General features: G+C 46.6%; 1 protein-coding gene and 55 non-coding genes across 56 annotated transcripts in view; 50 read left to right on the top strand and 6 right to left on the bottom strand.

Annotated features, from left to right (window-relative positions):
• LOC129454677 (uncharacterized) overlaps positions 1-27,721 on the top strand; it is a 161,903-nt gene that overhangs the window by 115,923 nt on the left and 18,259 nt on the right. The window lies entirely within an intron of this gene.
• Positions 310-381, top strand: trnap-agg (transfer RNA proline (anticodon AGG)). The gene has a single exon. It is a non-coding gene; the product is annotated as a tRNA-Pro (tRNA).
• trnap-ugg (transfer RNA proline (anticodon UGG)) lies at positions 1,727-1,798 on the top strand. The gene has a single exon. It is a non-coding gene; the product is annotated as a tRNA-Pro (tRNA).
• trnai-aau (transfer RNA isoleucine (anticodon AAU)) lies at positions 1,877-1,950 on the top strand. Its single transcript has one exon. It is a non-coding gene; the product is annotated as a tRNA-Ile (tRNA).
• Positions 2,031-2,103, top strand: trnaf-gaa (transfer RNA phenylalanine (anticodon GAA)). The gene has a single exon. It is a non-coding gene; the product is annotated as a tRNA-Phe (tRNA).
• On the top strand, positions 2,199-2,270 carry trnaq-cug (transfer RNA glutamine (anticodon CUG)). Its single transcript has one exon. It is a non-coding gene; the product is annotated as a tRNA-Gln (tRNA).
• Positions 2,833-2,905, bottom strand: trnaa-agc (transfer RNA alanine (anticodon AGC)). Its single transcript has one exon. It is a non-coding gene; the product is annotated as a tRNA-Ala (tRNA).
• trnap-agg (transfer RNA proline (anticodon AGG)) lies at positions 3,000-3,071 on the top strand. The gene has a single exon. It is a non-coding gene; the product is annotated as a tRNA-Pro (tRNA).
• On the top strand, positions 4,415-4,486 carry trnap-ugg (transfer RNA proline (anticodon UGG)). Its single transcript has one exon. It is a non-coding gene; the product is annotated as a tRNA-Pro (tRNA).
• On the top strand, positions 4,719-4,791 carry trnaf-gaa (transfer RNA phenylalanine (anticodon GAA)). The gene has a single exon. It is a non-coding gene; the product is annotated as a tRNA-Phe (tRNA).
• trnaq-cug (transfer RNA glutamine (anticodon CUG)) lies at positions 4,887-4,958 on the top strand. The gene has a single exon. It is a non-coding gene; the product is annotated as a tRNA-Gln (tRNA).
• Positions 5,688-5,759, top strand: trnap-agg (transfer RNA proline (anticodon AGG)). The gene has a single exon. It is a non-coding gene; the product is annotated as a tRNA-Pro (tRNA).
• trnap-ugg (transfer RNA proline (anticodon UGG)) lies at positions 7,109-7,180 on the top strand. The gene has a single exon. It is a non-coding gene; the product is annotated as a tRNA-Pro (tRNA).
• On the top strand, positions 7,259-7,332 carry trnai-aau (transfer RNA isoleucine (anticodon AAU)). The gene has a single exon. It is a non-coding gene; the product is annotated as a tRNA-Ile (tRNA).
• Positions 7,413-7,485, top strand: trnaf-gaa (transfer RNA phenylalanine (anticodon GAA)). The gene has a single exon. It is a non-coding gene; the product is annotated as a tRNA-Phe (tRNA).
• Positions 7,581-7,652, top strand: trnaq-cug (transfer RNA glutamine (anticodon CUG)). The gene has a single exon. It is a non-coding gene; the product is annotated as a tRNA-Gln (tRNA).
• trnap-agg (transfer RNA proline (anticodon AGG)) lies at positions 8,382-8,453 on the top strand. The gene has a single exon. It is a non-coding gene; the product is annotated as a tRNA-Pro (tRNA).
• Positions 9,799-9,870, top strand: trnap-ugg (transfer RNA proline (anticodon UGG)). Its single transcript has one exon. It is a non-coding gene; the product is annotated as a tRNA-Pro (tRNA).
• On the top strand, positions 9,949-10,022 carry trnai-aau (transfer RNA isoleucine (anticodon AAU)). Its single transcript has one exon. It is a non-coding gene; the product is annotated as a tRNA-Ile (tRNA).
• On the top strand, positions 10,103-10,175 carry trnaf-gaa (transfer RNA phenylalanine (anticodon GAA)). Its single transcript has one exon. It is a non-coding gene; the product is annotated as a tRNA-Phe (tRNA).
• trnaq-cug (transfer RNA glutamine (anticodon CUG)) lies at positions 10,271-10,342 on the top strand. The gene has a single exon. It is a non-coding gene; the product is annotated as a tRNA-Gln (tRNA).
• Positions 10,905-10,977, bottom strand: trnaa-agc (transfer RNA alanine (anticodon AGC)). Its single transcript has one exon. It is a non-coding gene; the product is annotated as a tRNA-Ala (tRNA).
• On the top strand, positions 11,072-11,143 carry trnap-cgg (transfer RNA proline (anticodon CGG)). Its single transcript has one exon. It is a non-coding gene; the product is annotated as a tRNA-Pro (tRNA).
• Positions 12,489-12,560, top strand: trnap-ugg (transfer RNA proline (anticodon UGG)). Its single transcript has one exon. It is a non-coding gene; the product is annotated as a tRNA-Pro (tRNA).
• On the top strand, positions 12,639-12,712 carry trnai-aau (transfer RNA isoleucine (anticodon AAU)). Its single transcript has one exon. It is a non-coding gene; the product is annotated as a tRNA-Ile (tRNA).
• trnaf-gaa (transfer RNA phenylalanine (anticodon GAA)) lies at positions 12,793-12,865 on the top strand. The gene has a single exon. It is a non-coding gene; the product is annotated as a tRNA-Phe (tRNA).
• Positions 12,961-13,032, top strand: trnaq-cug (transfer RNA glutamine (anticodon CUG)). Its single transcript has one exon. It is a non-coding gene; the product is annotated as a tRNA-Gln (tRNA).
• On the top strand, positions 13,762-13,833 carry trnap-agg (transfer RNA proline (anticodon AGG)). The gene has a single exon. It is a non-coding gene; the product is annotated as a tRNA-Pro (tRNA).
• Positions 15,179-15,250, top strand: trnap-ugg (transfer RNA proline (anticodon UGG)). The gene has a single exon. It is a non-coding gene; the product is annotated as a tRNA-Pro (tRNA).
• Positions 15,329-15,402, top strand: trnai-aau (transfer RNA isoleucine (anticodon AAU)). Its single transcript has one exon. It is a non-coding gene; the product is annotated as a tRNA-Ile (tRNA).
• trnaf-gaa (transfer RNA phenylalanine (anticodon GAA)) lies at positions 15,483-15,555 on the top strand. The gene has a single exon. It is a non-coding gene; the product is annotated as a tRNA-Phe (tRNA).
• Positions 15,651-15,722, top strand: trnaq-cug (transfer RNA glutamine (anticodon CUG)). The gene has a single exon. It is a non-coding gene; the product is annotated as a tRNA-Gln (tRNA).
• trnaa-agc (transfer RNA alanine (anticodon AGC)) lies at positions 16,285-16,357 on the bottom strand. Its single transcript has one exon. It is a non-coding gene; the product is annotated as a tRNA-Ala (tRNA).
• Positions 16,452-16,523, top strand: trnap-agg (transfer RNA proline (anticodon AGG)). The gene has a single exon. It is a non-coding gene; the product is annotated as a tRNA-Pro (tRNA).
• trnap-ugg (transfer RNA proline (anticodon UGG)) lies at positions 17,867-17,938 on the top strand. The gene has a single exon. It is a non-coding gene; the product is annotated as a tRNA-Pro (tRNA).
• trnaf-gaa (transfer RNA phenylalanine (anticodon GAA)) lies at positions 18,171-18,243 on the top strand. The gene has a single exon. It is a non-coding gene; the product is annotated as a tRNA-Phe (tRNA).
• On the top strand, positions 18,339-18,410 carry trnaq-cug (transfer RNA glutamine (anticodon CUG)). The gene has a single exon. It is a non-coding gene; the product is annotated as a tRNA-Gln (tRNA).
• On the top strand, positions 19,140-19,211 carry trnap-agg (transfer RNA proline (anticodon AGG)). Its single transcript has one exon. It is a non-coding gene; the product is annotated as a tRNA-Pro (tRNA).
• trnap-ugg (transfer RNA proline (anticodon UGG)) lies at positions 20,561-20,632 on the top strand. Its single transcript has one exon. It is a non-coding gene; the product is annotated as a tRNA-Pro (tRNA).
• On the top strand, positions 20,711-20,784 carry trnai-aau (transfer RNA isoleucine (anticodon AAU)). The gene has a single exon. It is a non-coding gene; the product is annotated as a tRNA-Ile (tRNA).
• Positions 20,865-20,937, top strand: trnaf-gaa (transfer RNA phenylalanine (anticodon GAA)). The gene has a single exon. It is a non-coding gene; the product is annotated as a tRNA-Phe (tRNA).
• Positions 21,033-21,104, top strand: trnaq-cug (transfer RNA glutamine (anticodon CUG)). Its single transcript has one exon. It is a non-coding gene; the product is annotated as a tRNA-Gln (tRNA).
• On the bottom strand, positions 21,667-21,739 carry trnaa-agc (transfer RNA alanine (anticodon AGC)). Its single transcript has one exon. It is a non-coding gene; the product is annotated as a tRNA-Ala (tRNA).
• trnap-agg (transfer RNA proline (anticodon AGG)) lies at positions 21,834-21,905 on the top strand. Its single transcript has one exon. It is a non-coding gene; the product is annotated as a tRNA-Pro (tRNA).
• trnap-ugg (transfer RNA proline (anticodon UGG)) lies at positions 23,251-23,322 on the top strand. Its single transcript has one exon. It is a non-coding gene; the product is annotated as a tRNA-Pro (tRNA).
• On the top strand, positions 23,401-23,474 carry trnai-aau (transfer RNA isoleucine (anticodon AAU)). The gene has a single exon. It is a non-coding gene; the product is annotated as a tRNA-Ile (tRNA).
• On the top strand, positions 23,555-23,627 carry trnaf-gaa (transfer RNA phenylalanine (anticodon GAA)). The gene has a single exon. It is a non-coding gene; the product is annotated as a tRNA-Phe (tRNA).
• trnaq-cug (transfer RNA glutamine (anticodon CUG)) lies at positions 23,723-23,794 on the top strand. The gene has a single exon. It is a non-coding gene; the product is annotated as a tRNA-Gln (tRNA).
• On the bottom strand, positions 24,357-24,429 carry trnaa-agc (transfer RNA alanine (anticodon AGC)). The gene has a single exon. It is a non-coding gene; the product is annotated as a tRNA-Ala (tRNA).
• trnap-agg (transfer RNA proline (anticodon AGG)) lies at positions 24,524-24,595 on the top strand. Its single transcript has one exon. It is a non-coding gene; the product is annotated as a tRNA-Pro (tRNA).
• Positions 25,941-26,012, top strand: trnap-ugg (transfer RNA proline (anticodon UGG)). The gene has a single exon. It is a non-coding gene; the product is annotated as a tRNA-Pro (tRNA).
• trnai-aau (transfer RNA isoleucine (anticodon AAU)) lies at positions 26,091-26,164 on the top strand. The gene has a single exon. It is a non-coding gene; the product is annotated as a tRNA-Ile (tRNA).
• trnaf-gaa (transfer RNA phenylalanine (anticodon GAA)) lies at positions 26,245-26,317 on the top strand. Its single transcript has one exon. It is a non-coding gene; the product is annotated as a tRNA-Phe (tRNA).
• On the top strand, positions 26,413-26,484 carry trnaq-cug (transfer RNA glutamine (anticodon CUG)). The gene has a single exon. It is a non-coding gene; the product is annotated as a tRNA-Gln (tRNA).
• trnaa-agc (transfer RNA alanine (anticodon AGC)) lies at positions 27,047-27,119 on the bottom strand. Its single transcript has one exon. It is a non-coding gene; the product is annotated as a tRNA-Ala (tRNA).
• On the top strand, positions 27,214-27,285 carry trnap-agg (transfer RNA proline (anticodon AGG)). The gene has a single exon. It is a non-coding gene; the product is annotated as a tRNA-Pro (tRNA).

Below are 27,721 nucleotides of genomic sequence, written 5' to 3'. Positions count from 1 at the left end.
TGCTCTTGGAGTGTTAAGCTCCTGCTCCATGTTGCTTTGTGAAATAACATCTGTATCGGAGACGTTCATGTGTGGACCCAACGTGAAGCTTCACGCTTCCGGTCTGTGACATCAGAGCAATTAACAACAAACCACAATCACGTGGAGAATGCGGTCATCGATCCCGCTACCTCTCGCATGCTAAGCGAGCGCTCTACCATTTGAGGTAATTCCCCTACCTCTGTCTTGTGAATGCTTTGGCTTGTTGGAAGCTGGCTGCTATGTGGTGGGAAAATGTTTGCCAGGGGGGCGGGGTGGCACGCTTTGAGTGGCTCGTTGGTCTAGGGGTATGATTCTCGCTTAGGGTGCGAGAGGTCCCGGGTTCAAATCCCGGACGAGCCCCTCTTTAGACTCGTCCCTCGGAGCTTTAACCCACAACGCCCCTGTGTATGGCAATATTGGCAGGAAAGGAATGGAATGTCAACGAGAAACCCGCAAAGGACGTCAGGGACTCTCAGCGACACCTCCGCCTTTGGTCTTGTCAGGTCGAAACCGTGTCCGAGGTCGTCTTTTGTTTGTTAACCCCTAGACGATCCCCCTACCCTTTAAGCTTTCTACCGGAGGGCTTGCTGTTTTAACAACCGATGAGTTGATTTCAAACAACACAATTGACTCAACCTGAAAAATGACCCAGGCTATTTGTCCTACTCCCTCCTGGCCGGGAAAGGCACATCATCCTGGCCACTGGGTAGGTACCCTGAGGTGCCTGGAGCTATGATACTTAAATATACAACCAGGCTAGTGATGCATGGTGTCCAATTTAGTTACCGGATGATTTATCAGAATTTTCTCTTAAAATCTAAGATCAACACTTGGAAAATGCGATAAGGACATGGCTTCTAAGATGTTACTTGACGTTAAAACTACACTAAGTGTTGGGATGCCCCTTTTAATAAAGGTGTTTGGGCCGACACAGTTGCCACCCCAAACAGAGCACAGCTGCCTCACAGCAAGAAGGTCCCCTGTTCAAGCCCTGGCTGGGTCAGGAGGCCTCTCTGTTTGGGGTGTACATGTTCTCCTTCAGTCAGCATGGAATTACTCTGGGCACTGCGTTATTTGGTTTCCTTAAACAGTCCAAAAACAACAGACACGTTGATCTATACACACACACACACACAAACCGAGGGAAGGGCAATTTGACATCTCCAATTCACGTAACCTGCATTTCTGACTTTGCCAAAAACCAGTTCTCGCCATGAATATAGCCATAGATTAAAAATAAATGAACATATTTATCTATTCCAGTTTCTCCAATCAAAACAAATATTAATGCTATACCTTACAGACCATGTCAAATAATTTTGTTTCCATCTATGTTGCAACAGTTTTGCAAAGGACTTTTTCTGTGCTGAAATGACTGTGACCCTGTGAACAAATCATTGATGGGTTTGGGTGATGAGTGTTTTGCTCAGACCCTGTAATCCATAACAAAGGTGTTCAGCTGGGTTCAGGTCCGAGATTTATGCAGACCAGTCGAGTTCTCTCACACCATTTCAAATATTAAGCAATAAGCATGTACTTATATCGATAAGTGCTTATTTTGACACCAGCCCAACACTAGGGCTCATTGTGGCTAAACAGAGGAGCAGGACCAAACAGGCCCAGCCCAAGGAACTGCTTGAGGAAGCTGGTGACTGTGTTGTGGTCACATGTTTCCCAGTGGCACGGCAAAAAGACAGCACGGCTTGGCTCGTTGGTCTAGGGGTATGATTCTCGCTTTGGGTGCGAGAGGTCCCGGGTTCAAATCCCGGACGAGCCCTTGTTTAGCTTTGCTTCTTGATGCTGCTACACTGTGGAACATTCATGTCAGTCTTGGCAGAGACAGGAGCTGTTCCGTGGCCGGTTAGCTCAGTTGGTTAGAGCGTGGTGCTAATAACGCCAAGGAAGCGGGTTCGATCCCCGTACGGGCCAAGGTTTCTCTTTGCCTCCTTTTGCCGACTGCTATATTGCTGTGATTTGTGATGAAAATTCCTGCTGGGAGCATCTTTGTGGCCGAAATAGCTCAGTTGGGAGAGCGTTAGACTGAAGATCTAAAGGTCCCTGGTTCGATCCCGGGTTTCGGCATTGATGGCAGCCTTTTGAGAGTTTGTTTAACTGAAGCTCCCTATCCGAGTGTCCTTTTCTCCGTGACCCAGTGGGTCAGGCGCTAACGAAAGAGTGGTTCCATGGTGTAATGGTTAGCACTCTGGACTCTGAATCCAGCGATCCGAGTTCAAATCTCGGTGGGACCTGTAAGAGTTTTTGGGTATCCAAGGGAACAGCGTTTGTTACCCCAAAACAATCCCCCTGCCCTTTAAGCCTTTTTACCAGAGCACTCAGGCTCTAGACAAAAATGAGTTAGTTCAAGCAACATTGAGCACTTTTTCTGATCACCCTGGCGGTGGGCCAACAACTCACAAGTCGCAAAATTGCAGCAAACACAAGGACATTACAATGAAGCAAATTAAACATGTACGAAAACATAGAATAAATGAAAAATGCATTGACGTTTAGGACAAAGGAAACACACAGCTCATGTGTACAGGCCAAAGGAAACACACAGCTCTTGTGTACAATCTGACAATGAAATGCATTAAAAAGACTTACCAGAAATGACACGAAGACAAATGAACATTGAAAGAAAATGATTCCAATTTTAAATGGCAACAAAATGCTCTTGGAGTGTTAAGCTCCTGCTCCATGTTGCTTTGTGAAAAAACATCTGTATCGGAGACGTTCATGTGTGGACCCAATGTGAAGCTTCACGCTTCCGGTCTGTGACATCAGAGCAATTAACAACAAACCACAATCACGTGGAGAATGCGGGCATCGATCCCGCTACCTCTCGCATGCTAAGCGAGCGCTCTACCATTTGAGCTAATTCCCCTACCTCTGTCTTGTGAATGCTTTGGCTTGTTGGAAGCTGGCTGCTATGTGGTGGGAAAATGTTTCCCAGGGGGGCGGGGTGGCACGCTTTGAGTGGCTCGTTGCTCTAGGGGTATGATTCTCGCTTAGGGTGCGAGAGGTCCCGGGTTCAAATCCCGGACGAGCCCCTCTTTAGACTCGTCCCTCGGAGCTTTAACCCACAACGCCCCTGTGTATGGCAATATTGGCAGGAAAGGAATGGAATGTCAACGAGAAACCCGCAAAGGACGTCAGGGACTCTCAGCGACACCTCCGCCTTTAGTCTTGTCAGGTCTAAACCGTGTCCGAGGTCGTCTTTTGTTTGTTAACCCCTAGACGATCCCCCTACCCTTTAAGCTTTCTACCGGAGGGCTTGCTGTTTTAACAAGCGATGAGTTGATTTCAAACAACACAATTGACTCAACCTGAAAAATGACCCAGGCTATTTGTCCTACTCCCTCCTGGCCGGGAAAGGCACATCATCCTGGCCACTGGGTAGGTACCCTGAGGTGCCTGGAGCTATGATACTTAAATATACAACCAGGCTAGTGATGCATGGTGTCCAATTTAGTTACCGGATGATTTATCAGAATTTTCTCTTAAAATCTAAGATCAACACTTGGAAAATGCGATAAGGACATGGCTTCTAAGATGTTACTTGACGTTAAAACTACACTAAGTGTTGGGATGCCCCTTTTAATAAAGGTGTTTGGGCCGACACAGTTGCCACCCCAAACAGAGCACAGCTGCCTCACAGCAAGAAGGTCCCCTGTTCAAGCCCTGGCTGGGTCAGGAGGCCTCTCTGTTTGGGGTGTACATGTTCTCCTTCAGTCAGCATGGAATTACTCTGGGCACTGCGTTATTTGGTTTCCTTAAACAGTCCAAAAACAACAGACACGTTGATCTATACACACACACACACAAACCGAGGGAAGGGCAATTTGACATCTCCAATTCACGTAACCTGCATTTCTGACTTTGCCCAAAACCAGTTCTCGCCATGAATATAGCCATAGATTAAAAATAAATGAACATATTTATCTATTCCAGTTTCTCCAATCAAAACAAATATTAATGCTATACCTTACAGACCATGTCAAATAATTTTGTTTCCATCTATGTTGCAACAGTTTTGCAAAGGACTTTTTCTGTGCTGAAATGACTGTGACCCTGTGAACAAATCATTGATGGGTTTGGGTGATGAGTGTTTTGCTCAGACCCTGTAATCCATAACAAAGGTGTTCAGCTGGGTTCAGGTCCGAGATTTATGCAGACCAGTCGAGTTCTCTCACACCATTTCAAATATTAAGCAATAAGCATGTACTTATATCGATAAGTGCTTATTTTGACACCAGCCCAACACTAGGGCTCATTGTGGCTAAACAGAGGAGCAGGACCAAACAGGCCTAGCCCAAGGAACTGCTTGAGGAAGCTGGTGACTGTGTTGTGGTCACATGTTTCCCAGTGGCACGGCAAAAAGACAGCACGGCTTGGCTCGTTGGTCTAGGGGTATGATTCTTGCTTTGGGTGCGAGAGGTCCCGGGTTCAAATCCCGGACGAGCCCTTGTTTAGCTTTGCTTCTTGATGCTGCTACACTGTGGAACATTCATGTCAGTCTTGGCAGAGACAGGAGCTGTTCTGTGGCTGGTTAGCTCAGTTGGTTAGAGCGTGGTGCTAATAACGCCAAGGTCGCGGGTTCGATCCCCGTACGGACCAAGGTTTCTCTTTGCCTCCTTTTGCCGACTGCTATATTGCTGTGATTTGTGATGAAAATTCCTGCTGGGAGCTTCTTTGTGGCCGAAATAGCTCAGTTGGGAGAGCGTTAGACTGAAGATCTAAAGGTCCCTGGTTCGATCCCGGGTTTCGGCATTGATGGCAGCCTTTTGAGAGTTTGTTTAACTGAAGCTCCCTATCCGAGTGTCCTTTTCTCCGTGACCCAGTGGGTCAGGCGCTAACGAAAGAGTGGTTCCATGGTGTAATGGTTAGCACTCTGGACTCTGAATCCAGCGATCCGAGTTCAAATCTCGGTGGGACCTGTAAGAGTTTTTGGGTATCCAAGGGAACAGCGTTTGTTACCCCAAAACAATCCCCCTGCCCTTTAAGCCTTTTTACCAGAGCACTCAGGCTCTAGACAAAAATGAGTTAGTTCAAGCAACATTGAGCACTTTTTCTGATCACCCTGGCGGTGGGCCAACAACTCACAAGTCGCAAAATTGCAGCAAACACAAGGACATTACAATGAAGCAAATTAAACATGTACGAAAACATAGAATAAATGAAAAATGCATTGACGTTTAGGACAAAGGAAACACACAGCTCATGTGTACAGGCCAAAGGAAACACACAGCTCTTGTGTACAATCTGACAATGAAATGCATTAAAAAGACTTACCAGAAATGACACGAAGACAAATGAACATTGAAAGAAAATGATTCCAATTTTAAATGGCAACAAAATGCTCTTGGAGTGTTAAGCTCCTGCTCCATGTTGCTTTGTGAAATAACATCTGTATCGGAGACGTTCATGTGTGGACCCAATGTGAAGCTTCACGCTTCCGTTCTGTGACATCAGAGCAATTAACAACAAACCACAATCACGTGGAGAATGCGGGCATCGATCCCGCTACCTCTCGCATGCTAAGCGAGCGCACTACCATTTGAGCTAATTCCCCTACCTCTGTCTTGTGAATGCTTTGGCTTGTTGGAAGCTGGCTGCTATGTGGTGGGAAAATGTTTCCCAGGGGGGCGGGGTGGCACGCTTTGAGTGGCTCGTTGGTCTAGGGGTATGATTCTCGCTTAGGGTGCGAGAGGTCCCGGGTTCAAATCCCGGACGAGCCCCTCTTTAGACTCGTCCCTCGGAGCTTTAACCCACAACGCCCCTGTGTATGGCAATATTGGCAGGAAAGGAATGGAATGTCAACGAGAAACCCGCAAAGGACGTCAGGGACTCTCAGCGACACCTCCGCCTTTGGTCTTGTCAGGTCGAAACCGTGTCCGAGGTCGTCTTTTGTTTGTTAACCCCTAGACGATCCCCCTACCCTTTAAGCTTTCTACCGGAGGGCTTGCTGTTTTAACAAGCGATGAGTTGATTTCAAACAACACAATTGACTCAACCTGAAAAATGACCCAGGCTATTTGTCCTACTCCCTCCTGGCCGGGAAAGGCACATCATCCTGGCCACTGGGTAGGTACCCTGAGGTGCCTGGAGCTATGATACTTAAATATACAACCAGGCTAGTGATGCATGGTGTCCAATTTAGTTACCGGATGATTTATCAGAATTTTCTCTTAAAATCTAAGATCAACACTTGGAAAATGCGATAAGGACATGGCTTCTAAGATGTTACTTGACGTTAAAACTACACTAAGTGTTGGGATGCCCCTTTTAATAAAGGTGTTTGGGCCGACACAGTTGCCACCCCAAACAGAGCACAGCTGCCTCACAGCAAGAAGGTCCCCTGTTCAAGCCCTGGCTGGGTCAGGAGGCCTCTCTGTTTGGGGTGTACATGTTCTCTTTCAGTCAACATGGAATTACTCTGGGCACTGCGTTATTTGGTTTCCTTAAACAGTCCAAAAACAACAGACACGTTGATCTATACACACACACACACACACACAAACCGAGGGAAGGGCAATTTGACATCTCCAATTCACGTAACCTGCATTTCTGACTTTGCCAAAAACCAGTTCTCGCCATGAATATAGCCATAGATTAAAAATAAATGAACATATTTATCTATTCCAGTTTCTCCAATCAAAACAAATATTAATGCTATACCTTACAGACCATGTCAAATAATTTTGTTTCCATCTATGTTGCAACAGTTTTGCAAAGGACTTTTTCTGTGCTGAAATGACTGTGACCCTGTGAACAAATCATTGATGGGTTTGGGTGATGAGTGTTTTGCTCAGACCCTGTAATCCATAACAAAGGTGTTCAGCTGGGTTCAGGTCCGAGATTTATGCAGACCAGTCGAGTTCTCTCACACCATTTCAAATATTAAGCAATAAGCATGTACTTATATCGATAAGTGCTTATTTTGACACCAGCCCAACACTAGGGCTCATTGTGGCTAAACAGAGGAGCAGGACCAAACAGGCCCAGCCCAAGGAACTGCTTGAGGAAGCTGGTGACTGTGTTGTGGTCACATGTTTCCCAGTGGCACGGCAAAAAGACAGCACGGCTTGGCTCGTTGGTCTAGGGGTATGATTCTCGCTTTGGGTGCGAGAGGTCCCGGGTTCAAATCCCGGACGAGCCCTTGTTTAGCTTTGCTTCTTGATGCTGCTACACTGTGGAACATTCATGTCAGTCTTGGCAGAGACAGGAGCTGTTCCGTGGCCGGTTAGCTCAGTTGGTTAGAGCGTGGTGCTAATAACGCCAAGGTCGCGGGTTCGATCCCCGTACGGGCCAAGGTTTCTCTGTGCCTCCTTTTGCCGACTGCTATATTGCTGTGATTTGTGATGAAAATTCCTGCCGGGAGCATCTTTGTGGCCGAAATAGCTCAGTTGGGAGAGCGTTAGACTGAAGATCTAAAGGTCCCTGGTTCGATCCCGGGTTTCGGCATTGATGGCAGCCTTTTGAGAGTTTGTTTAACTGAAGCTCCCTATCCGAGTGTCCTTTTCTCCGTGACCCAGTGGGTCAGGCGCTAACGAAAGAGTGGTTCCATGGTGTAATGGTTAGCACTCTGGACTCTGAATCCAGCGATCCGAGTTCAAATCTCGGTGGGACCTGTAAGAGTTTTTGGGTATCCAAGGGAACAGCGTTTGTTACCCCAAAACAATCCCCCTGCCCTTTAAGCCTTTTTACCAGAGCACTCAGGCTCTAGACAAAAATGAGTTAGTTCAAGCAACATTGAGCACTTTTTCTGATCACCCTGGCGGTGGGCCAACAACTCACAAGTCGCAAAATTGCAGCAAACACAAGGACATTACAATGAAGCAAATTAAACATGTACGAAAACATAGAATAAATGAAAAATGCATTGACGTTTAGGACAAAGGAAACACACAGCTCATGTGTACAGGCCAAAGGAAACACACAGCTCTTGTGTACAATCTGACAATGAAATGCATTAAAAAGACTTACCAGAAATGACACGAAGACAAATGAACATTGAAAGAAAATGATTCCAATTTTAAATGGCAACAAAATGCTCTTGGAGTGTTAAGCTCCTGCTCCATGTTGCTTTGTGAAATAACATCTGTATCGGAGACGTTCATGTGTGGACCCAACGTGAAGCTTCACGCTTCCGGTCTGTGACATCAGAGCAATTAACAACAAACCACAATCACGTGGAGAATGCGGGCATCGATCCCGCTACCTCTCACATGCTAAGCGAGCGCTCTACCATTTGAGCTAATTCCCCTACCTCTGTCTTGTGAATGCTTTGGCTTGTTGGAAGCTGGCTGCTATGTGGTGGGAAAATGTTTGCCAGGGGGGCGGGGTGGCACGCTTTGAGTGGCTCGTTGGTCTAGGGGTATGATTCTCGCTTAGGGTGCGAGAGGTCCCGGGTTCAAATCCCGGACGAGCCCCTCTTTAGACTCGTCCCTCGGAGCTTTAACCCACAACGCCCCTGTGTATGGCAATATTGGCAGGAAAGGAATGGAATGTCAACGAGAAACCCGCAAAGGACGTCAGGGACTCTCAGCGACACCTCCGCCTTTGGTCTTGTCAGGTCGAAACCGTGTCCGAGGTCGTCTTTTGTTTGTTAACCCCTAGACGATCCCCCTACCCTTTAAGCTTTCTACCGGAGGGCTTGCTGTTTTAACAACCGATGAGTTGATTTCAAACAACACAATTGACTCAACCTGAAAAATGACCCAGGCTATTTGTCCTACTCCCTCCTGGCCGGGAAAGGCACATCATCCTGGCCACTGGGTAGGTACCCTGAGGTGCCTGGAGCTATGATACTTAAATATACAACCAGGCTAGTGATGCATGGTGTCCAATTTAGTTACCGGATGATTTATCAGAATTTTCTCTTAAAATCTAAGATCAACACTTGGAAAATGCGATAAGGACATGGCTTCTAAGATGTTACTTGACGTTAAAACTACACTAAGTGTTGGGATGCCCCTTTTAATAAAGGTGTTTGGGCCGACACAGTTGCCACCCCAAACAGAGCACAGCTGCCTCACAGCAAGAAGGTCCCCTGTTCAAGCCCTGGCTGGGTCAGGAGGCCTCTCTGTTTGGGGTGTACATGTTCTCCTTCAGTCAGCATGGAATTACTCTGGGCACTGCGTTATTTGGTTTCCTTAAACAGTCCAAAAACAACAGACACGTTGATCTATACACACACACACACACAAACCGAGGGAAGGGCAATTTGACATCTCCAATTCACGTAACCTGCATTTCTGACTTTGCCAAAAACCAGTTCTCGCCATGAATATAGCCATAGATTAAAAATAAATGAACATATTTATCTATTCCAGTTTCTCCAATCAAAACAAATATTAATGCTATACCTTACAGACCATGTCAAATAATTTTGTTTCCATCTATGTTGCAACAGTTTTGCAAAGGACTTTTTCTGTGCTGAAATGACTGTGACCCTGTGAACAAATCATTGATGGGTTTGGGTGATGAGTGTTTTGCTCAGACCCTGTAATCCATAACAAAGGTGTTCAGCTGGGTTCAGGTCCGAGATTTATGCAGACCAGTCGAGTTCTCTCACACCATTTCAAATATTAAGCAATAAGCATGTACTTATATCGATAAGTGCTTATTTTGACACCAGCCCAACACTAGGGCTCATTGTGGCTAAACAGAGGAGCAGGACCAAACAGGCCCAGCCCAAGGAACTGCTTGAGGAAGCTGGTGACTGTGTTGTGGTCACATGTTTCCCAGTGGCACGGCAAAAAGACAGCACGGCTTGGCTCGTTGGTCTAGGGGTATGATTCTCGCTTTGGGTGCGAGAGGTCCCGGGTTCAAATCCCGGACGAGCCCTTGTTTAGCTTTGCTTCTTGATGCTGCTACACTGTGGAACATTCATGTCAGTCTTGGCAGAGACAGGAGCTGTTCCGTGGCCGGTTAGCTCAGTTGGTTAGAGCGTGGTGCTAATAACGCCAAGGTCGCGGGTTCGATCCCCGTACGGGCCAAGGTTTCTCTGTGCCTCCTTTTGCCGACTGCTATATTGCTGTGATTTGTGATGAAAATTCCTGCCGGGAGCATCTTTGTGGCCGAAATAGCTCAGTTGGGAGAGCGTTAGACTGAAGATCTAAAGGTCCCTGGTTCGATCCCGGGTTTCGGCATTGATGGCAGCCTTTTGAGAGTTTGTTTAACTGAAGCTCCCTATCCGAGTGTCCTTTTCTCCGTGACCCAGTGGGTCAGGCGCTAACGAAAGAGTGGTTCCATGGTGTAATGGTTAGCACTCTGGACTCTGAATCCAGCGATCCGAGTTCAAATCTCGGTGGGACCTGTAAGAGTTTTTGGGTATCCAAGGGAACAGCGTTTGTTACCCCAAAACAATCCCCCTGCCCTTTAAGCCTTTTTACCAGAGCACTCAGGCTCTAGACAAAAATGAGTTAGTTCAAGCAACATTGAGCACTTTTTCTGATCACCCTGGCGGTGGGCCAACAACTCACAAGTCGCAAAATTGCAGCAAACACAAGGACATTACAATGAAGCAAATTAAACATGTACGAAAACATAGAATAAATGAAAAATGCATTGACGTTTAGGACAAAGGAAACACACAGCTCATGTGTACAGGCCAAAGGAAACACACAGCTCTTGTGTACAATCTGACAATGAAATGCATTAAAAAGACTTACCAGAAATGACACGAAGACAAATGAACATTGAAAGAAAATGATTCCAATTTTAAATGGCAACAAAATGCTCTTGGAGTGTTAAGCTCCTGCTCCATGTTGCTTTGTGAAATAACATCTGTATCGGAGACGTTCATGTGTGGACCCAACGTGAAGCTTCACGCTTCCGGTCTGTGACATCAGAGCAATTAACAACAAACCACAATCACGTGGAGAATGCGGGCATCGATCCCGCTACCTCTCGCATGCTAAGCGAGCGCTCTACCATTTGAGCTAATTCCCCTACCTCTGTCTTGTGAATGCTTTGGCTTGTTGGAAGCTGGCTGCTATGTGGTGGGAAAATGTTTGCCAGGGGGGCGGGGTGGCACGCTTTGAGTGGCTCGTTGGTCTAGGGGTATGATTCTCGCTTCGGGTGCGAGAGGTCCCGGGTTCAAATCCCGGACGAGCCCCTCTTTAGACTCGTCCCTCGGAGCTTTAACCCACAACGCCCCTGTGTATGGCAATATTGGCAGGAAAGGAATGGAATGTCAACGAGAAACCCGCAAAGGACGTCAGGGACTCTCAGCGACACCTCTGCCTTTGGTCTTGTCAGGTCGAAACCGTGTCCGAGGTCGTCTTTTGTTTGTTAACCCCTAGACGATCCCCCTACCCTTTAAGCTTTCTACCGGAGGGCTTGCTGTTTTAACAACCGATGAGTTGATTTCAAACAACACAATTGACTCAACCTGAAAAATGACCCAGGCTATTTGTCCTACTCCCTCCTGGCCGGGAAAGGCACATCATCCTGGCCACTGGGTAGGTACCCTGAGGTGCCTGGAGCTATGATACTTAAATATACAACCAGGCTAGTGATGCATGGTGTCCAATTTAGTTACCGGATGATTTATCAGAATTTTCTCTTAAAATCTAAGATCAACACTTGGAAAATGCGATAAGGACATGGCTTCTAAGATGTTACTTGACGTTAAAACTACACTAAGTGTTGGGATGCCCCTTTTAATAAAGGTGTTTGGGCCGACACAGTTGCCACCCCAAACAGAGCACAGCTGCCTCACAGCAAGAAGGTCCCCTGTTCAAGCCCTGGCTGGGTCAGGAGGCCTCTCTGTTTGGGGTGTACATGTTCTCCTTCAGTCAGCATGGAATTACTCTGGGCACTGCGTTATTTGGTTTCCTTAAACAGTCCAAAAACAACAGACACGTTGATCTATACACACACACACACACAAACCGAGGGAAGGGCAATTTGACATCTCCAATTCACGTAACCTGCATTTCTGACTTTGCCAAAAACCAGTTCTCGCCATGAATATAGCCATAGATTAAAAATAAATGAACATATTTATCTATTCCAGTTTCTCCAATCAAAACAAATATTAATGCTATACCTTACAGACCATGTCAAATAATTTTGTTTCCATCTATGTTGCAACAGTTTTGCAAAGGACTTTTTCTGTGCTGAAATGACTGTGACCCTGTGAACAAATCATTGATGGGTTTGGGTGATGAGTGTTTTGCTCAGACCCTGTAATCCATAACAAAGGTGTTCAGCTGGGTTCAGGTCCGAGATTTATGCAGACCAGTCGAGTTCTCTCACACCATTTCAAATATTAAGCAATAAGCATGTACTTATATCGATAAGTGCTTATTTTGACACCAGCCCAACACTAGGGCTCATTGTGGCTAAACAGAGGAGCAGGACCAAACAGGCCCAGCCCAAGGAACTGCTTGAGGAAGCTGGTGACTGTGTTGTGGTCACATGTTTCCCAGTGGCACGGCAAAACGAAAGCACGGCTTGGCTCGTTGGTCTAGGGGTATGATTCTCGCTTTGGGTGCGAGAGGTCCCGGGTTCAAATCCCGGACGAGCCCTTGTTTAGCTTTGCTTCTTGATGCTGCTACACTGTGGAACATTCATGTCAGTCTTGGCAGAGACAGGAGCTGTTCCGTGGCCGGTTAGCTCAGTTGGTTAGAGCGTGGTGCTAATAACGCCAAGGTCGCGGGTTCGATCCCCGTACGGGCCAAGGTTTCTCTTTGCCTCCTTTTGCCGACTGCTATATTGCTGTGATTTGTGATGAAAATTCCTGCTGGGAGCATCTTTGTGGCCGAAATAGCTCAGTTGGGAGAGCGTTAGACTGAAGATCTAAAGGTCCCTGGTTCGATCCCGGGTTTCGGCATTGATGGCAGCCTTTTGAGAGTTTGTTTAACTGAAGCTCCCTATCCGAGTGTCCTTTTCTCCGTGACCCAGTGGGTCAGGCACTAACGAAAGAGTGGTTCCATGGTGTAATGGTTAGCACTCTGGACTCTGAATCCAGCGATCCGAGTTCAAATCTCGGTGGGACCTGTAAGAGTTTTTGGGTATCCAAGGGAACAGCGTTTGTTACCCCAAAACAATCCCCCTGCCCTTTAAGCCTTTTTACCAGAGCACTCAGGCTCTAGACAAAAATGAGTTAGTTCAAGCAACATTGAGCACTTTTTCTGATCACCCTGGCGGTGGGCCAACAACTCACAAGTCGCAAAATTGCAGCAAACACAAGGACATTACAATGAAGCAAATTAAACATGTACGAAAACATAGAATAAATGAAAAATGCATTGACGTTTAGGACAAAGGAAACACACAGCTCATGTGTACAGGCCAAAGGAAACACACAGCTCTTGTGTACAATCTGACAATGAAATGCATTAAAAAGACTTACCAGAAATGACACGAAGACAAATGAACATTGAAAGAAAATGATTCCAATTTTAAATGGCAACAAAATGCTCTTGGAGTGTTAAGCTCCTGCTCCATGTTGCTTTGTGAAAAAACATCTGTATCGGAGACGTTCATGTGTGGACCCAATGTGAAGCTTCACGCTTCCGGTCTGTGACATCAGAGCAATTAACAACAAACCACAATCACGTGGAGAATGCGGGCATCGATCCCGCTACCTCTCGCATGCTAAGCAAGCGCTCTACCATTTGAGTTAATTCCCCTACCTCTGTCTTGTGAATGCTTTGGCTTGTTGGAAGCTGGCTGCTATGTGGTGGGAAAATGTTTCCCAGGGGGGCGGGGTGGCACGCTTTGAGTGGCTCGTTGGTCTAGGGGTATGATTCTCGCTTAGGGTGCGAGAGGTCCCGGGTTCAAATCCCGGACGAGCCCCTCTTTAGACTCGTCCCTCGGAGCTTTAACCCACAACGCCCCTGTGTATGGCAATATTGGCAGGAAAGGAATGGAATGTCAACGAGAAACCCGCAAAGGACGTCAGGGACTCTCAGCGACACCTCCGCCTTTGGTCTTGTCAGGTCGAAACCGTGTCCGAGGTCGTCTTTTGTTTGTTAACCCCTAGACGATCCCCCTACCCTTTAAGCTTTCTACCGGAGGGCTTGCTGTTTTAACAAGCGATGAGTTGATTTCAAACAACACAATTGACTCAACCTGAAAAATGACCCAGGCTATTTGTCCTACTCCCTCCTGGCCGGGAAAGGCACATCATCCTGGCCACTGGGTAGGTACCCTGAGGTGCCTGGAGCTATGATACTTAAATATACAACCAGGCTAGTGATGCATGGTGTCCAATTTAGTTACCGGATGATTTATCAGAATTTTCTCTTAAAATCTAAGATCAACACTTGGAAAATGCGATAAGGACATGGCTTCTAAGATGTTACTTGACGTTAAAACTACACTAAGTGTTGGGATGCCCCTTTTAATAAAGGTGTTTGGGCCGACACAGTTGCCACCCCAAACAGAGCACAGCTGCCTCACAGCAAGAAGGTCCCCTGTTCAAGCCCTGGCTGGGTCAGGAGGCCTCTCTGTTTGGGGTGTACATGTTCTCCTTCAGTCAGCATGGAATTACTCTGGGCACTGCGTTATTTGGTTTCCTTAAACAGTCCAAAAACAACAGACACGTTGATCTATACACACACACACACACAAACCGAGGGAAGGGCAATTTGACATCTCCAATTCACGTAACCTGCATTTCTGACTTTGCCAAAAACCAGTTCTCGCCATGAATATAGCCATAGATTAAAAATAAATGAACATATTTATCTATTCCAGTTTCTCCAATCAAAACAAATATTAATGCTATACCTTACAGACCATGTCAAATAATTTTGTTTCCATCTATGTTGCAACAGTTTTGCAAAGGACTTTTTCTGTGCTGAAATGACTGTGACCCTGTGAACAAATCATTGATGGGTTTGGGTGATGAGTGTTTTGCTCAGACCCTGTAATCCATAACAAAGGTGTTCAGCTGGGTTCAGGTCCGAGATTTATGCAGACCAGTCGAGTTCTCTCACACCATTTCAAATATTAAGCAATAAGCATGTACTTATATCGATAAGTGCTTATTTTGACACCAGCCCAACACTAGGGCTCATTGTGGCTAAACAGAGGAGCAGGACCAAACAGGCCCAGCCCAAGGAACTGCTTGAGGAAGCTGGTGACTGTGTTGTGGTCACATGTTTCCCAGTGGCACGGCAAAAAGACAGCACGGCTTGGCTCGTTGGTCTAGGGGTATGATTCTCGCTTTGGGTGCGAGAGGTCCCGGGTTCAAATCCCGGACGAGCCCTTGTTTAGCTTTGCTTCTTGATGCTGCTACACTGTGGAACATTCATGTCAGTCTTGGCAGAGACAGGAGCTGTTCCGTGGCCGGTTAGCTCAGTTGGTTAGAGCGTGGTGCTAATAACGCCAAGGAAGCGGGTTCGATCCCCGTACGGGCCAAGGTTTCTCTTTGCCTCCTTTTGCCGACTGCTATATTGCTGTGATTTGTGATGAAAATTCCTGCTGGGAGCATCTTTGTGGCCGAAATAGCTCAGTTGGGAGAGCGTTAGACTGAAGATCTAAAGGTCCCTGGTTCGATCCCGGGTTTCGGCATTGATGGCAGCCTTTTGAGAGTTTGTTTAACTGAAGCTCCCTATCCGAGTGTCCTTTTCTCCGTGACCCAGTGGGTCAGGCGCTAACGAAAGAGTGGTTCCATGGTGTAATGGTTAGCACTCTGGACTCTGAATCCAGCGATCCGAGTTCAAATCTCGGTGGGACCTGTAAGAGTTTTTGGGTATCCAAGGGAACAGCGTTTGTTACCCCAAAACAATCCCCCTGCCCTTTAAGCCTTTTTACCAGAGCACTCAGGCTCTAGACAAAAATGAGTTAGTTCAAGCAACATTGAGCACTTTTTCTGATCACCCTGGCGGTGGGCCAACAACTCACAAGTCGCAAAATTGCAGCAAACACAAGGACATTACAATGAAGCAAATTAAACATGTACGAAAACATAGAATAAATGAAAAATGCATTGACGTTTAGGACAAAGGAAACACACAGCTCATGTGTACAGGCCAAAGGAAACACACAGCTCTTGTGTACAATCTGACAATGAAATGCATTAAAAAGACTTACCAGAAATGACACGAAGACAAATGAACATTGAAAGAAAATGATTCCAATTTTAAATGGCAACAAAATGCTCTTGGAGTGTTAAGCTCCTGCTCCATGTTGCTTTGTGAAAAAACATCTGTATCGGAGACGTTCATGTGTGGACCCAATGTGAAGCTTCACGCTTCCGGTCTGTGACATCAGAGCAATTAACAACAAACCACAATCACGTGGAGAATGCGGGCATCGATCCCGCTACCTCTCGCATGCTAAGCGAGCGCTCTACCATTTGAGCTAATTCCCCTACCTCTGTCTTGTGAATGCTTTGGCTTGTTGGAAGCTGGCTGCTATGTGGTGGGAAAATGTTTCCCAGGGGGGCGGGGTGGCACGCTTTGAGTGGCTCGTTGCTCTAGGGGTATGATTCTCGCTTAGGGTGCGAGAGGTCCCGGGTTCAAATCCCGGACGAGCCCCTCTTTAGACTCGTCCCTCTGAGCTTTAACCCACAACGCCCCTGTGTATGGCAATATTGGCAGGAAAGGAATGGAATGTCAACGAGAAACCCGCAAAGGACGTCAGGGACTCTCAGCGACACCTCCGCCTTTAGTCTTGTCAGGTCTAAACCGTGTCCGAGGTCGTCTTTTGTTTGTTAACCCCTAGACGATCCCCCTACCCTTTAAGCTTTCTACCGGAGGGCTTGCTGTTTTAACAAGCGATGAGTTGATTTCAAACAACACAATTGACTCAACCTGAAAAATGACCCAGGCTATTTGTCCTACTCCCTCCTGGCCGGGAAAGGCACATCATCCTGGCCACTGGGTAGGTACCCTGAGGTGCCTGGAGCTATGATACTTAAATATACAACCAGGCTAGTGATGCATGGTGTCCAATTTAGTTACCGGATGATTTATCAGAATTTTCTCTTAAAATCTAAGATCAACACTTGGAAAATGCGATAAGGACATGGCTTCTAAGATGTTACTTGACGTTAAAACTACACTAAGTGTTGGGATGCCCCTTTTAATAAAGGTGTTTGGGCCGACACAGTTGCCACCCCAAACAGAGCACAGCTGCCTCACAGCAAGAAGGTCCCCTGTTCAAGCCCTGGCTGGGTCAGGAGGCCTCTCTGTTTGGGGTGTACATGTTCTCCTTCAGTCAGCATGGAATTACTCTGGGCACTGCGTTATTTGGTTTCCTTAAACAGTCCAAAAACAACAGACACGTTGATCTATACACACACACACACAAACCGAGGGAAGGGCAATTTGACATCTCCAATTCACGTAACCTGCATTTCTGACTTTGCCCAAAACCAGTTCTCGCCATGAATATAGCCATAGATTAAAAATAAATGAACATATTTATCTATTCCAGTTTCTCCAATCAAAACAAATATTAATGCTATACCTTACAGACCATGTCAAATAATTTTGTTTCCATCTATGTTGCAACAGTTTTGCAAAGGACTTTTTCTGTGCTGAAATGACTGTGACCCTGTGAACAAATCATTGATGGGTTTGGGTGATGAGTGTTTTGCTCAGACCCTGTAATCCATAACAAAGGTGTTCAGCTGGGTTCAGGTCCGAGATTTATGCAGACCAGTCGAGTTCTCTCACACCATTTCAAATATTAAGCAATAAGCATGTACTTATATCGATAAGTGCTTATTTTGACACCAGCCCAACACTAGGGCTCATTGTGGCTAAACAGAGGAGCAGGACCAAACAGGCCTAGCCCAAGGAACTGCTTGAGGAAGCTGGTGACTGTGTTGTGGTCACATGTTTCCCAGTGGCACGGCAAAAAGACAGCACGGCTTGGCTCGTTGGTCTAGGGGTATGATTCTTGCTTTGGGTGCGAGAGGTCCCGGGTTCAAATCCCGGACGAGCCCTTGTTTAGCTTTGCTTCTTGATGCTGCTACACTGTGGAACATTCATGTCAGTCTTGGCAGAGACAGGAGCTGTTCTGTGGCTGGTTAGCTCAGTTGGTTAGAGCGTGGTGCTAATAACGCCAAGGTCGCGGGTTCGATCCCCGTACGGACCAAGGTTTCTCTTTGCCTCCTTTTGCCGACTGCTATATTGCTGTGATTTGTGATGAAAATTCCTGCTGGGAGCTTCTTTGTGGCCGAAATAGCTCAGTTGGGAGAGCGTTAGACTGAAGATCTAAAGGTCCCTGGTTCGATCCCGGGTTTCGGCATTGATGGCAGCCTTTTGAGAGTTTGTTTAACTGAAGCTCCCTATCCGAGTGTCCTTTTCTCCGTGACCCAGTGGGTCAGGCGCTAACGAAAGAGTGGTTCCATGGTGTAATGGTTAGCACTCTGGACTCTGAATCCAGCGATCCGAGTTCAAATCTCGGTGGGACCTGTAAGAGTTTTTGGGTATCCAAGGGAACAGCGTTTGTTACCCCAAAACAATCCCCCTGCCCTTTAAGCCTTTTTACCAGAGCACTCAGGCTCTAGACAAAAATGAGTTAGTTCAAGCAACATTGAGCACTTTTTCTGATCACCCTGGCGGTGGGCCAACAACTCACAAGTCGCAAAATTGCAGCAAACACAAGGACATTACAATGAAGCAAATTAAACATGTACGAAAACATAGAATAAATGAAAAATGCATTGACGTTTAGGACAAAGGAAACACACAGCTCATGTGTACAGGCCAAAGGAAACACACAGCTCTTGTGTACAATCTGACAATGAAATGCATTAAAAAGACTTACCAGAAATGACACGAAGACAAATGAACATTGAAAGAAAATGATTCCAATTTTAAATGGCAACAAAATGCTCTTGGAGTGTTAAGCTCCTGCTCCATGTTGCTTTGTGAAATAACATCTGTATCGGAGACGTTCATGTGTGGACCCAATGTGAAGCTTCACGCTTCCGTTCTGTGACATCAGAGCAATTAACAACAAACCACAATCACGTGGAGAATGCGGGCATCGATCCCGCTACCTCTCGCATGCTAAGCGAGCGCACTACCATTTGAGCTAATTCCCCTACCTCTGTCTTGTGAATGCTTTGGCTTGTTGGAAGCTGGCTGCTATGTGGTGGGAAAATGTTTCCCAGGGGGGCGGGGTGGCACGCTTTGAGTGGCTCGTTGGTCTAGGGGTATGATTCTCGCTTAGGGTGCGAGAGGTCCCGGGTTCAAATCCCGGACGAGCCCCTCTTTAGACTCGTCCCTCGGAGCTTTAACCCACAACGCCCCTGTGTATGGCAATATTGGCAGGAAAGGAATGGAATGTCAACGAGAAACCCGCAAAGGACGTCAGGGACTCTCAGCGACACCTCCGCCTTTGGTCTTGTCAGGTCGAAACCGTGTCCGAGGTCGTCTTTTGTTTGTTAACCCCTAGACGATCCCCCTACCCTTTAAGCTTTCTACCGGAGGGCTTGCTGTTTTAACAAGCGATGAGTTGATTTCAAACAACACAATTGACTCAACCTGAAAAATGACCCAGGCTATTTGTCCTACTCCCTCCTGGCCGGGAAAGGCACATCATCCTGGCCACTGGGTAGGTACCCTGAGGTGCCTGGAGCTATGATACTTAAATATACAACCAGGCTAGTGATGCATGGTGTCCAATTTAGTTACCGGATGATTTATCAGAATTTTCTCTTAAAATCTAAGATCAACACTTGGAAAATGCGATAAGGACATGGCTTCTAAGATGTTACTTGACGTTAAAACTACACTAAGTGTTGGGATGCCCCTTTTAATAAAGGTGTTTGGGCCGACACAGTTGCCACCCCAAACAGAGCACAGCTGCCTCACAGCAAGAAGGTCCCCTGTTCAAGCCCTGGCTGGGTCAGGAGGCCTCTCTGTTTGGGGTGTACATGTTCTCTTTCAGTCAACATGGAATTACTCTGGGCACTGCGTTATTTGGTTTCCTTAAACAGTCCAAAAACAACAGACACGTTGATCTATACACACACACACACACACACAAACCGAGGGAAGGGCAATTTGACATCTCCAATTCACGTAACCTGCATTTCTGACTTTGCCAAAAACCAGTTCTCGCCATGAATATAGCCATAGATTAAAAATAAATGAACATATTTATCTATTCCAGTTTCTCCAATCAAAACAAATATTAATGCTATACCTTACAGACCATGTCAAATAATTTTGTTTCCATCTATGTTGCAACAGTTTTGCAAAGGACTTTTTCTGTGCTGAAATGACTGTGACCCTGTGAACAAATCATTGATGGGTTTGGGTGATGAGTGTTTTGCTCAGACCCTGTAATCCATAACAAAGGTGTTCAGCTGGGTTCAGGTCCGAGATTTATGCAGACCAGTCGAGTTCTCTCACACCATTTCAAATATTAAGCAATAAGCATGTACTTATATCGATAAGTGCTTATTTTGACACCAGCCCAACACTAGGGCTCATTGTGGCTAAACAGAGGAGCAGGACCAAACAGGCCCAGCCCAAGGAACTGCTTGAGGAAGCTGGTGACTGTGTTGTGGTCACATGTTTCCCAGTGGCACGGCAAAAAGACAGCACGGCTTGGCTCGTTGGTCTAGGGGTATGATTCTCGCTTTGGGTGCGAGAGGTCCCGGGTTCAAATCCCGGACGAGCCCTTGTTTAGCTTTGCTTCTTGATGCTGCTACACTGTGGAACATTCATGTCAGTCTTGGCAGAGACAGGAGCTGTTCCGTGGCCGGTTAGCTCAGTTGGTTAGAGCGTGGTGCTAATAACGCCAAGGTCGCGGGTTCGATCCCCGTACGGGCCAAGGTTTCTCTGTGCCTCCTTTTGCCGACTGCTATATTGCTGTGATTTGTGATGAAAATTCCTGCCGGGAGCATCTTTGTGGCCGAAATAGCTCAGTTGGGAGAGCGTTAGACTGAAGATCTAAAGGTCCCTGGTTCGATCCCGGGTTTCGGCATTGATGGCAGCCTTTTGAGAGTTTGTTTAACTGAAGCTCCCTATCCGAGTGTCCTTTTCTCCGTGACCCAGTGGGTCAGGCGCTAACGAAAGAGTGGTTCCATGGTGTAATGGTTAGCACTCTGGACTCTGAATCCAGCGATCCGAGTTCAAATCTCGGTGGGACCTGTAAGAGTTTTTGGGTATCCAAGGGAACAGCGTTTGTTACCCCAAAACAATCCCCCTGCCCTTTAAGCCTTTTTACCAGAGCACTCAGGCTCTAGACAAAAATGAGTTAGTTCAAGCAACATTGAGCACTTTTTCTGATCACCCTGGCGGTGGGCCAACAACTCACAAGTCGCAAAATTGCAGCAAACACAAGGACATTACAATGAAGCAAATTAAACATGTACGAAAACATAGAATAAATGAAAAATGCATTGACGTTTAGGACAAAGGAAACACACAGCTCATGTGTACAGGCCAAAGGAAACACACAGCTCTTGTGTACAATCTGACAATGAAATGCATTAAAAAGACTTACCAGAAATGACACGAAGACAAATGAACATTGAAAGAAAATGATTCCAATTTTAAATGGCAACAAAATGCTCTTGGAGTGTTAAGCTCCTGCTCCATGTTGCTTTGTGAAATAACATCTGTATCGGAGACGTTCATGTGTGGACCCAACGTGAAGCTTCACGCTTCCGGTCTGTGACATCAGAGCAATTAACAACAAACCACAATCACGTGGAGAATGCGGGCATCGATCCCGCTACCTCTCGCATGCTAAGCGAGCGCTCTACCATTTGAGCTAATTCCCCTACCTCTGTCTTGTGAATGCTTTGGCTTGTTGGAAGCTGGCTGCTATGTGGTGGGAAAATGTTTGCCAGGGGGGCGGGGTGGCACGCTTTGAGTGGCTCGTTGGTCTAGGGGTATGATTCTCGCTTAGGGTGCGAGAGGTCCCGGGTTCAAATCCCGGACGAGCCCCTCTTTAGACTCGTCCCTCGGAGCTTTAACCCACAACGCCCCTGTGTATGGCAATATTGGCAGGAAAGGAATGGAATGTCAACGAGAAACCCGCAAAGGACGTCAGGGACTCTCAGCGACACCTCCGCCTTTGGTCTTGTCAGGTCGAAACCGTGTCCGAGGTCGTCTTTTGTTTGTTAACCCCTAGACGATCCCCCTACCCTTTAAGCTTTCTACCGGAGGGCTTGCTGTTTTAACAACCGATGAGTTGATTTCAAACAACACAATTGACTCAACCTGAAAAATGACCCAGGCTATTTGTCCTACTCCCTCCTGGCCGGGAAAGGCACATCATCCTGGCCACTGGGTAGGTACCCTGAGGTGCCTGGAGCTATGATACTTAAATATACAACCAGGCTAGTGATGCATGGTGTCCAATTTAGTTACCGGATGATTTATCAGAATTTTCTCTTAAAATCTAAGATCAACACTTGGAAAATGCGATAAGGACATGGCTTCTAAGATGTTACTTGACGTTAAAACTACACTAAGTGTTGGGATGCCCCTTTTAATAAAGGTGTTTGGGCCGACACAGTTGCCACCCCAAACAGAGCACAGCTGCCTCACAGCAAGAAGGTCCCCTGTTCAAGCCCTGGCTGGGTCAGGAGGCCTCTCTGTTTGGGGTGTACATGTTCTCCTTCAGTCAGCATGGAATTACTCTGGGCACTGCGTTATTTGGTTTCCTTAAACAGTCCAAAAACAACAGACACGTTGATCTATACACACACACACACACAAACCGAGGGAAGGGCAATTTGACATCTCCAATTCACGTAACCTGCATTTCTGACTTTGCCAAAAACCAGTTCTCGCCATGAATATAGCCATAGATTAAAAATAAATGAACATATTTATCTATTCCAGTTTCTCCAATCAAAACAAATATTAATGCTATACCTTACAGACCATGTCAAATAATTTTGTTTCCATCTATGTTGCAACAGTTTTGCAAAGGACTTTTTCTGTGCTGAAATGACTGTGACCCTGTGAACAAATCATTGATGGGTTTGGGTGATGAGTGTTTTGCTCAGACCCTGTAATCCATAACAAAGGTGTTCAGCTGGGTTCAGGTCCGAGATTTATGCAGACCAGTCGAGTTCTCTCACACCATTTCAAATATTAAGCAATAAGCATGTACTTATATCGATAAGTGCTTATTTTGACACCAGCCCAACACTAGGGCTCATTGTGGCTAAACAGAGGAGCAGGACCAAACAGGCCCAGCCCAAGGAACTGCTTGAGGAAGCTGGTGACTGTGTTGTGGTCACATGTTTCCCAGTGGCACGGCAAAAAGACAGCACGGCTTGGCTCGTTGGTCTAGGGGTATGATTCTCGCTTTGGGTGCGAGAGGTCCCGGGTTCAAATCCCGGACGAGCCCTTGTTTAGCTTTGCTTCTTGATGCTGCTACACTGTGGAACATTCATGTCAGTCTTGGCAGAGACAGGAGCTGTTCCGTGGCCGGTTAGCTCAGTTGGTTAGAGCGTGGTGCTAATAACGCCAAGGTCGCGGGTTCGATCCCCGTACGGGCCAAGGTTTCTCTGTGCCTCCTTTTGCCGACTGCTATATTGCTGTGATTTGTGATGAAAATTCCTGCCGGGAGCATCTTTGTGGCCGAAATAGCTCAGTTGGGAGAGCGTTAGACTGAAGATCTAAAGGTCCCTGGTTCGATCCCGGGTTTCGGCATTGATGGCAGCCTTTTGAGAGTTTGTTTAACTGAAGCTCCCTATCCGAGTGTCCTTTTCTCCGTGACCCAGTGGGTCAGGCGCTAACGAAAGAGTGGTTCCATGGTGTAATGGTTAGCACTCTGGACTCTGAATCCAGCGATCCGAGTTCAAATCTCGGTGGGACCTGTAAGAGTTTTTGGGTATCCAAGGGAACAGCGTTTGTTACCCCAAAACAATCCCCCTGCCCTTTAAGCCTTTTTACCAGAGCACTCAGGCTCTAGACAAAAATGAGTTAGTTCAAGCAACATTGAGCACTTTTTCTGATCACCCTGGCGGTGGGCCAACAACTCACAAGTCGCAAAATTGCAGCAAACACAAGGACATTACAATGAAGCAAATTAAACATGTACGAAAACATAGAATAAATGAAAAATGCATTGACGTTTAGGACAAAGGAAACACACAGCTCATGTGTACAGGCCAAAGGAAACACACAGCTCTTGTGTACAATCTGACAATGAAATGCATTAAAAAGACTTACCAGAAATGACACGAAGACAAATGAACATTGAAAGAAAATGATTCCAATTTTAAATGGCAACAAAATGCTCTTGGAGTGTTAAGCTCCTGCTCCATGTTGCTTTGTGAAATAACATCTGTATCGGAGACGTTCATGTGTGGACCCAACGTGAAGCTTCACGCTTCCGGTCTGTGACATCAGAGCAATTAACAACAAACCACAATCACGTGGAGAATGCGGGCATCGATCCCGCTACCTCTCGCATGCTAAGCGAGCGCTCTACCATTTGAGCTAATTCCCCTACCTCTGTCTTGTGAATGCTTTGGCTTGTTGGAAGCTGGCTGCTATGTGGTGGGAAAATGTTTGCCAGGGGGGCGGGGTGGCACGCTTTGAGTGGCTCGTTGGTCTAGGGGTATGATTCTCGCTTAGGGTGCGAGAGGTCCCGGGTTCAAATCCCGGACGAGCCCCTCTTTAGACTCGTCCCTCGGAGCTTTAACCCACAACGCCCCTGTGTATGGCAATATTGGCAGGAAAGGAATGGAATGTCAACGAGAAACCCGCAAAGGACGTCAGGGACTCTCAGCGACACCTCCGCCTTTGGTCTTGTCAGGTCGAAACCGTGTCCGAGGTCGTCTTTTGTTTGTTAACCCCTAGACGATCCCCCTACCCTTTAAGCTTTCTACCGGAGGGCTTGCTGTTTTAACAACCGATGAGTTGATTTCAAACAACACAATTGACTCAACCTGAAAAATGACCCAGGCTATTTGTCCTACTCCCTCCTGGCCGGGAAAGGCACATCATCCTGGCCACTGGGTAGGTACCCTGAGGTGCCTGGAGCTATGATACTTAAATATACAACCAGGCTAGTGATGCATGGTGTCCAATTTAGTTACCGGATGATTTATCAGAATTTTCTCTTAAAATCTAAGATCAACACTTGGAAAATGCGATAAGGACATGGCTTCTAAGATGTTACTTGACGTTAAAACTACACTAAGTGTTGGGATGCCCCTTTTAATAAAGGTGTTTGGGCCGACACAGTTGCCACCCCAAACAGAGCACAGCTGCCTCACAGCAAGAAGGTCCCCTGTTCAAGCCCTGGCTGGGTCAGGAGGCCTCTCTGTTTGGGGTGTACATGTTCTCCTTCAGTCAGCATGGAATTACTCTGGGCACTGCGTTATTTGGTTTCCTTAAACAGTCCAAAAACAACAGACACGTTGATCTATACACACACACACACACAAACCGAGGGAAGGGCAATTTGACATCTCCAATTCACGTAACCTGCATTTCTGACTTTGCCAAAAACCAGTTCTCGCCATGAATATAGCCATAGATTAAAAATAAATGAACATATTTATCTATTCCAGTTTCTCCAATCAAAACAAATATTAATGCTATACCTTACAGACCATGTCAAATAATTTTGTTTCCATCTATGTTGCAACAGTTTTGCAAAGGACTTTTTCTGTGCTGAAATGACTGTGACCCTGTGAACAAATCATTGATGGGTTTGGGTGATGAGTGTTTTGCTCAGACCCTGTAATCCATAACAAAGGTGTTCAGCTGGGTTCAGGTCCGAGATTTATGCAGACCAGTCGAGTTCTCTCACACCATTTCAAATATTAAGCAATAAGCATGTACTTATATCGATAAGTGCTTATTTTGACACCAGCCCAACACTAGGGCTCATTGTGGCTAAACAGAGGAGCAGGACCAAACAGGCCCAGCCCAAGGAACTGCTTGAGGAAGCTGGTGACTGTGTTGTGGTCACATGTTTCCCAGTGGCACGGCAAAAAGACAGCACGGCTTGGCTCGTTGGTCTAGGGGTATGATTCTCGCTTTGGGTGCGAGAGGTCCCGGGTTCAAATCCCGGACGAGCCCTTGTTTAGCTTTGCTTCTTGATGCTGCTACACTGTGGAACATTCATGTCAGTCTTGGCAGAGACAGGAGCTGTTCCGTGGCCGGTTAGCTCAGTTGGTTAGAGCGTGGTGCTAATAACGCCAAGGTCGCGGGTTCGATCCCCGTACGGGCCAAGGTTTCTCTGTGCCTCCTTTTGCCGACTGCTATATTGCTGTGATTTGTGATGAAAATTCCTGCCGGGAGCATCTTTGTGGCCGAAATAGCTCAGTTGGGAGAGCGTTAGACTGAAGATCTAAAGGTCCCTGGTTCGATCCCGGGTTTCGGCATTGATGGCAGCCTTTTGAGAGTTTGTTTAACTGAAGCTCCCTATCCGAGTGTCCTTTTCTCCGTGACCCAGTGGGTCAGGCGCTAACGAAAGAGTGGTTCCATGGTGTAATGGTTAGCACTCTGGACTCTGAATCCAGCGATCCGAGTTCAAATCTCGGTGGGACCTGTAAGAGTTTTTGGGTATCCAAGGGAACAGCGTTTGTTACCCCAAAACAATCCCCCTGCCCTTTAAGCCTTTTTACCAGAGCACTCAGGCTCTAGACAAAAATGAGTTAGTTCAAGCAACATTGAGCACTTTTTCTGATCACCCTGGCGGTGGGCCAACAACTCACAAGTCGCAAAATTGCAGCAAACACAAGGACATTACAATGAAGCAAATTAAACATGTACGAAAACATAGAATAATTGAAAAATGCATTGACGTTTAGGACAAAGGAAACACACAGCTCATGTGTACAGGCCAAAGGAAACACACAGCTCTTGTGTACAATCTGACAATGAAATGCATTAAAAAGACTTACCAGAAATGACACGAAGACAAATGAACATTGAAAGAAAATGATTCCAATTTTAAATGGCAACAAAATGCTCTTGGAGTGTTAAGCTCCTGCTCCATGTTGCTTTGTGAAATAACATCTGTATCGGAGACGTTCATGTGTGGACCCAACGTGAAGCTTCACGCTTCCGGTCTGTGACATCAGAGCAATTAACAACAAACCACAATCACGTGGAGAATGCGGGCATCGATCCCGCTACCTCTCGCATGCTAAGCGAGCGCTCTACCATTTGAGCTAATTCCCCTACCTCTGTCTTGTGAATGCTTTGGCTTGTTGGAAGCTGGCTGCTATGTGGTGGGAAAATGTTTGCCAGGGGGGCGGGGTGGCACGCTTTGAGTGGCTCGTTGGTCTAGGGGTATGATTCTCGCTTAGGGTGCGAGAGGTCCCGGGTTCAAATCCCGGACGAGCCCCTCTTTAGACTCGTCCCTCGGAGCTTTAACCCACAACGCCCCTGTGTATGGCAATATTGGCAGGAAAGGAATGGAATGTCAACGAGAAACCCGCAAAGGACGTCAGGGACTCTCAGCGACACCTCCGCCTTTGGTCTTGTCAGGTCGAAACCGTGTCCGAGGTCGTCTTTTGTTTGTTAACCCCTAGACGATCCCCCTACCCTTTAAGCTTTCTACCGGAGGGCTTGCTGTTTTAACAAGCGATGAGTTGATTTCAAACAACACAATTGACTCAACCTGAAAAATGACCCAGGCTATTTGTCCTACTCCCTCCTGGCCGGGAAAGGCACATCATCCTGGCCACTGGGTAGGTACCCTGAGGTGCCTGGAGCTATGATACTTAAATATACAACCAGGCTAGTGATGCATGGTGTCCAATTTAGTTACCGGATGATTT

Source organism: Misgurnus anguillicaudatus, chromosome 20 (genome assembly GCF_027580225.2).
Source record: "Misgurnus anguillicaudatus chromosome 20, ASM2758022v2, whole genome shotgun sequence".
Classification (NCBI taxonomy): domain Eukaryota; kingdom Metazoa; phylum Chordata; class Actinopteri; order Cypriniformes; family Cobitidae; genus Misgurnus; species Misgurnus anguillicaudatus.
Note: the sequence above shows the minus strand (reverse complement) of the source record. Positions and strands in the feature narration are given on the sequence as shown.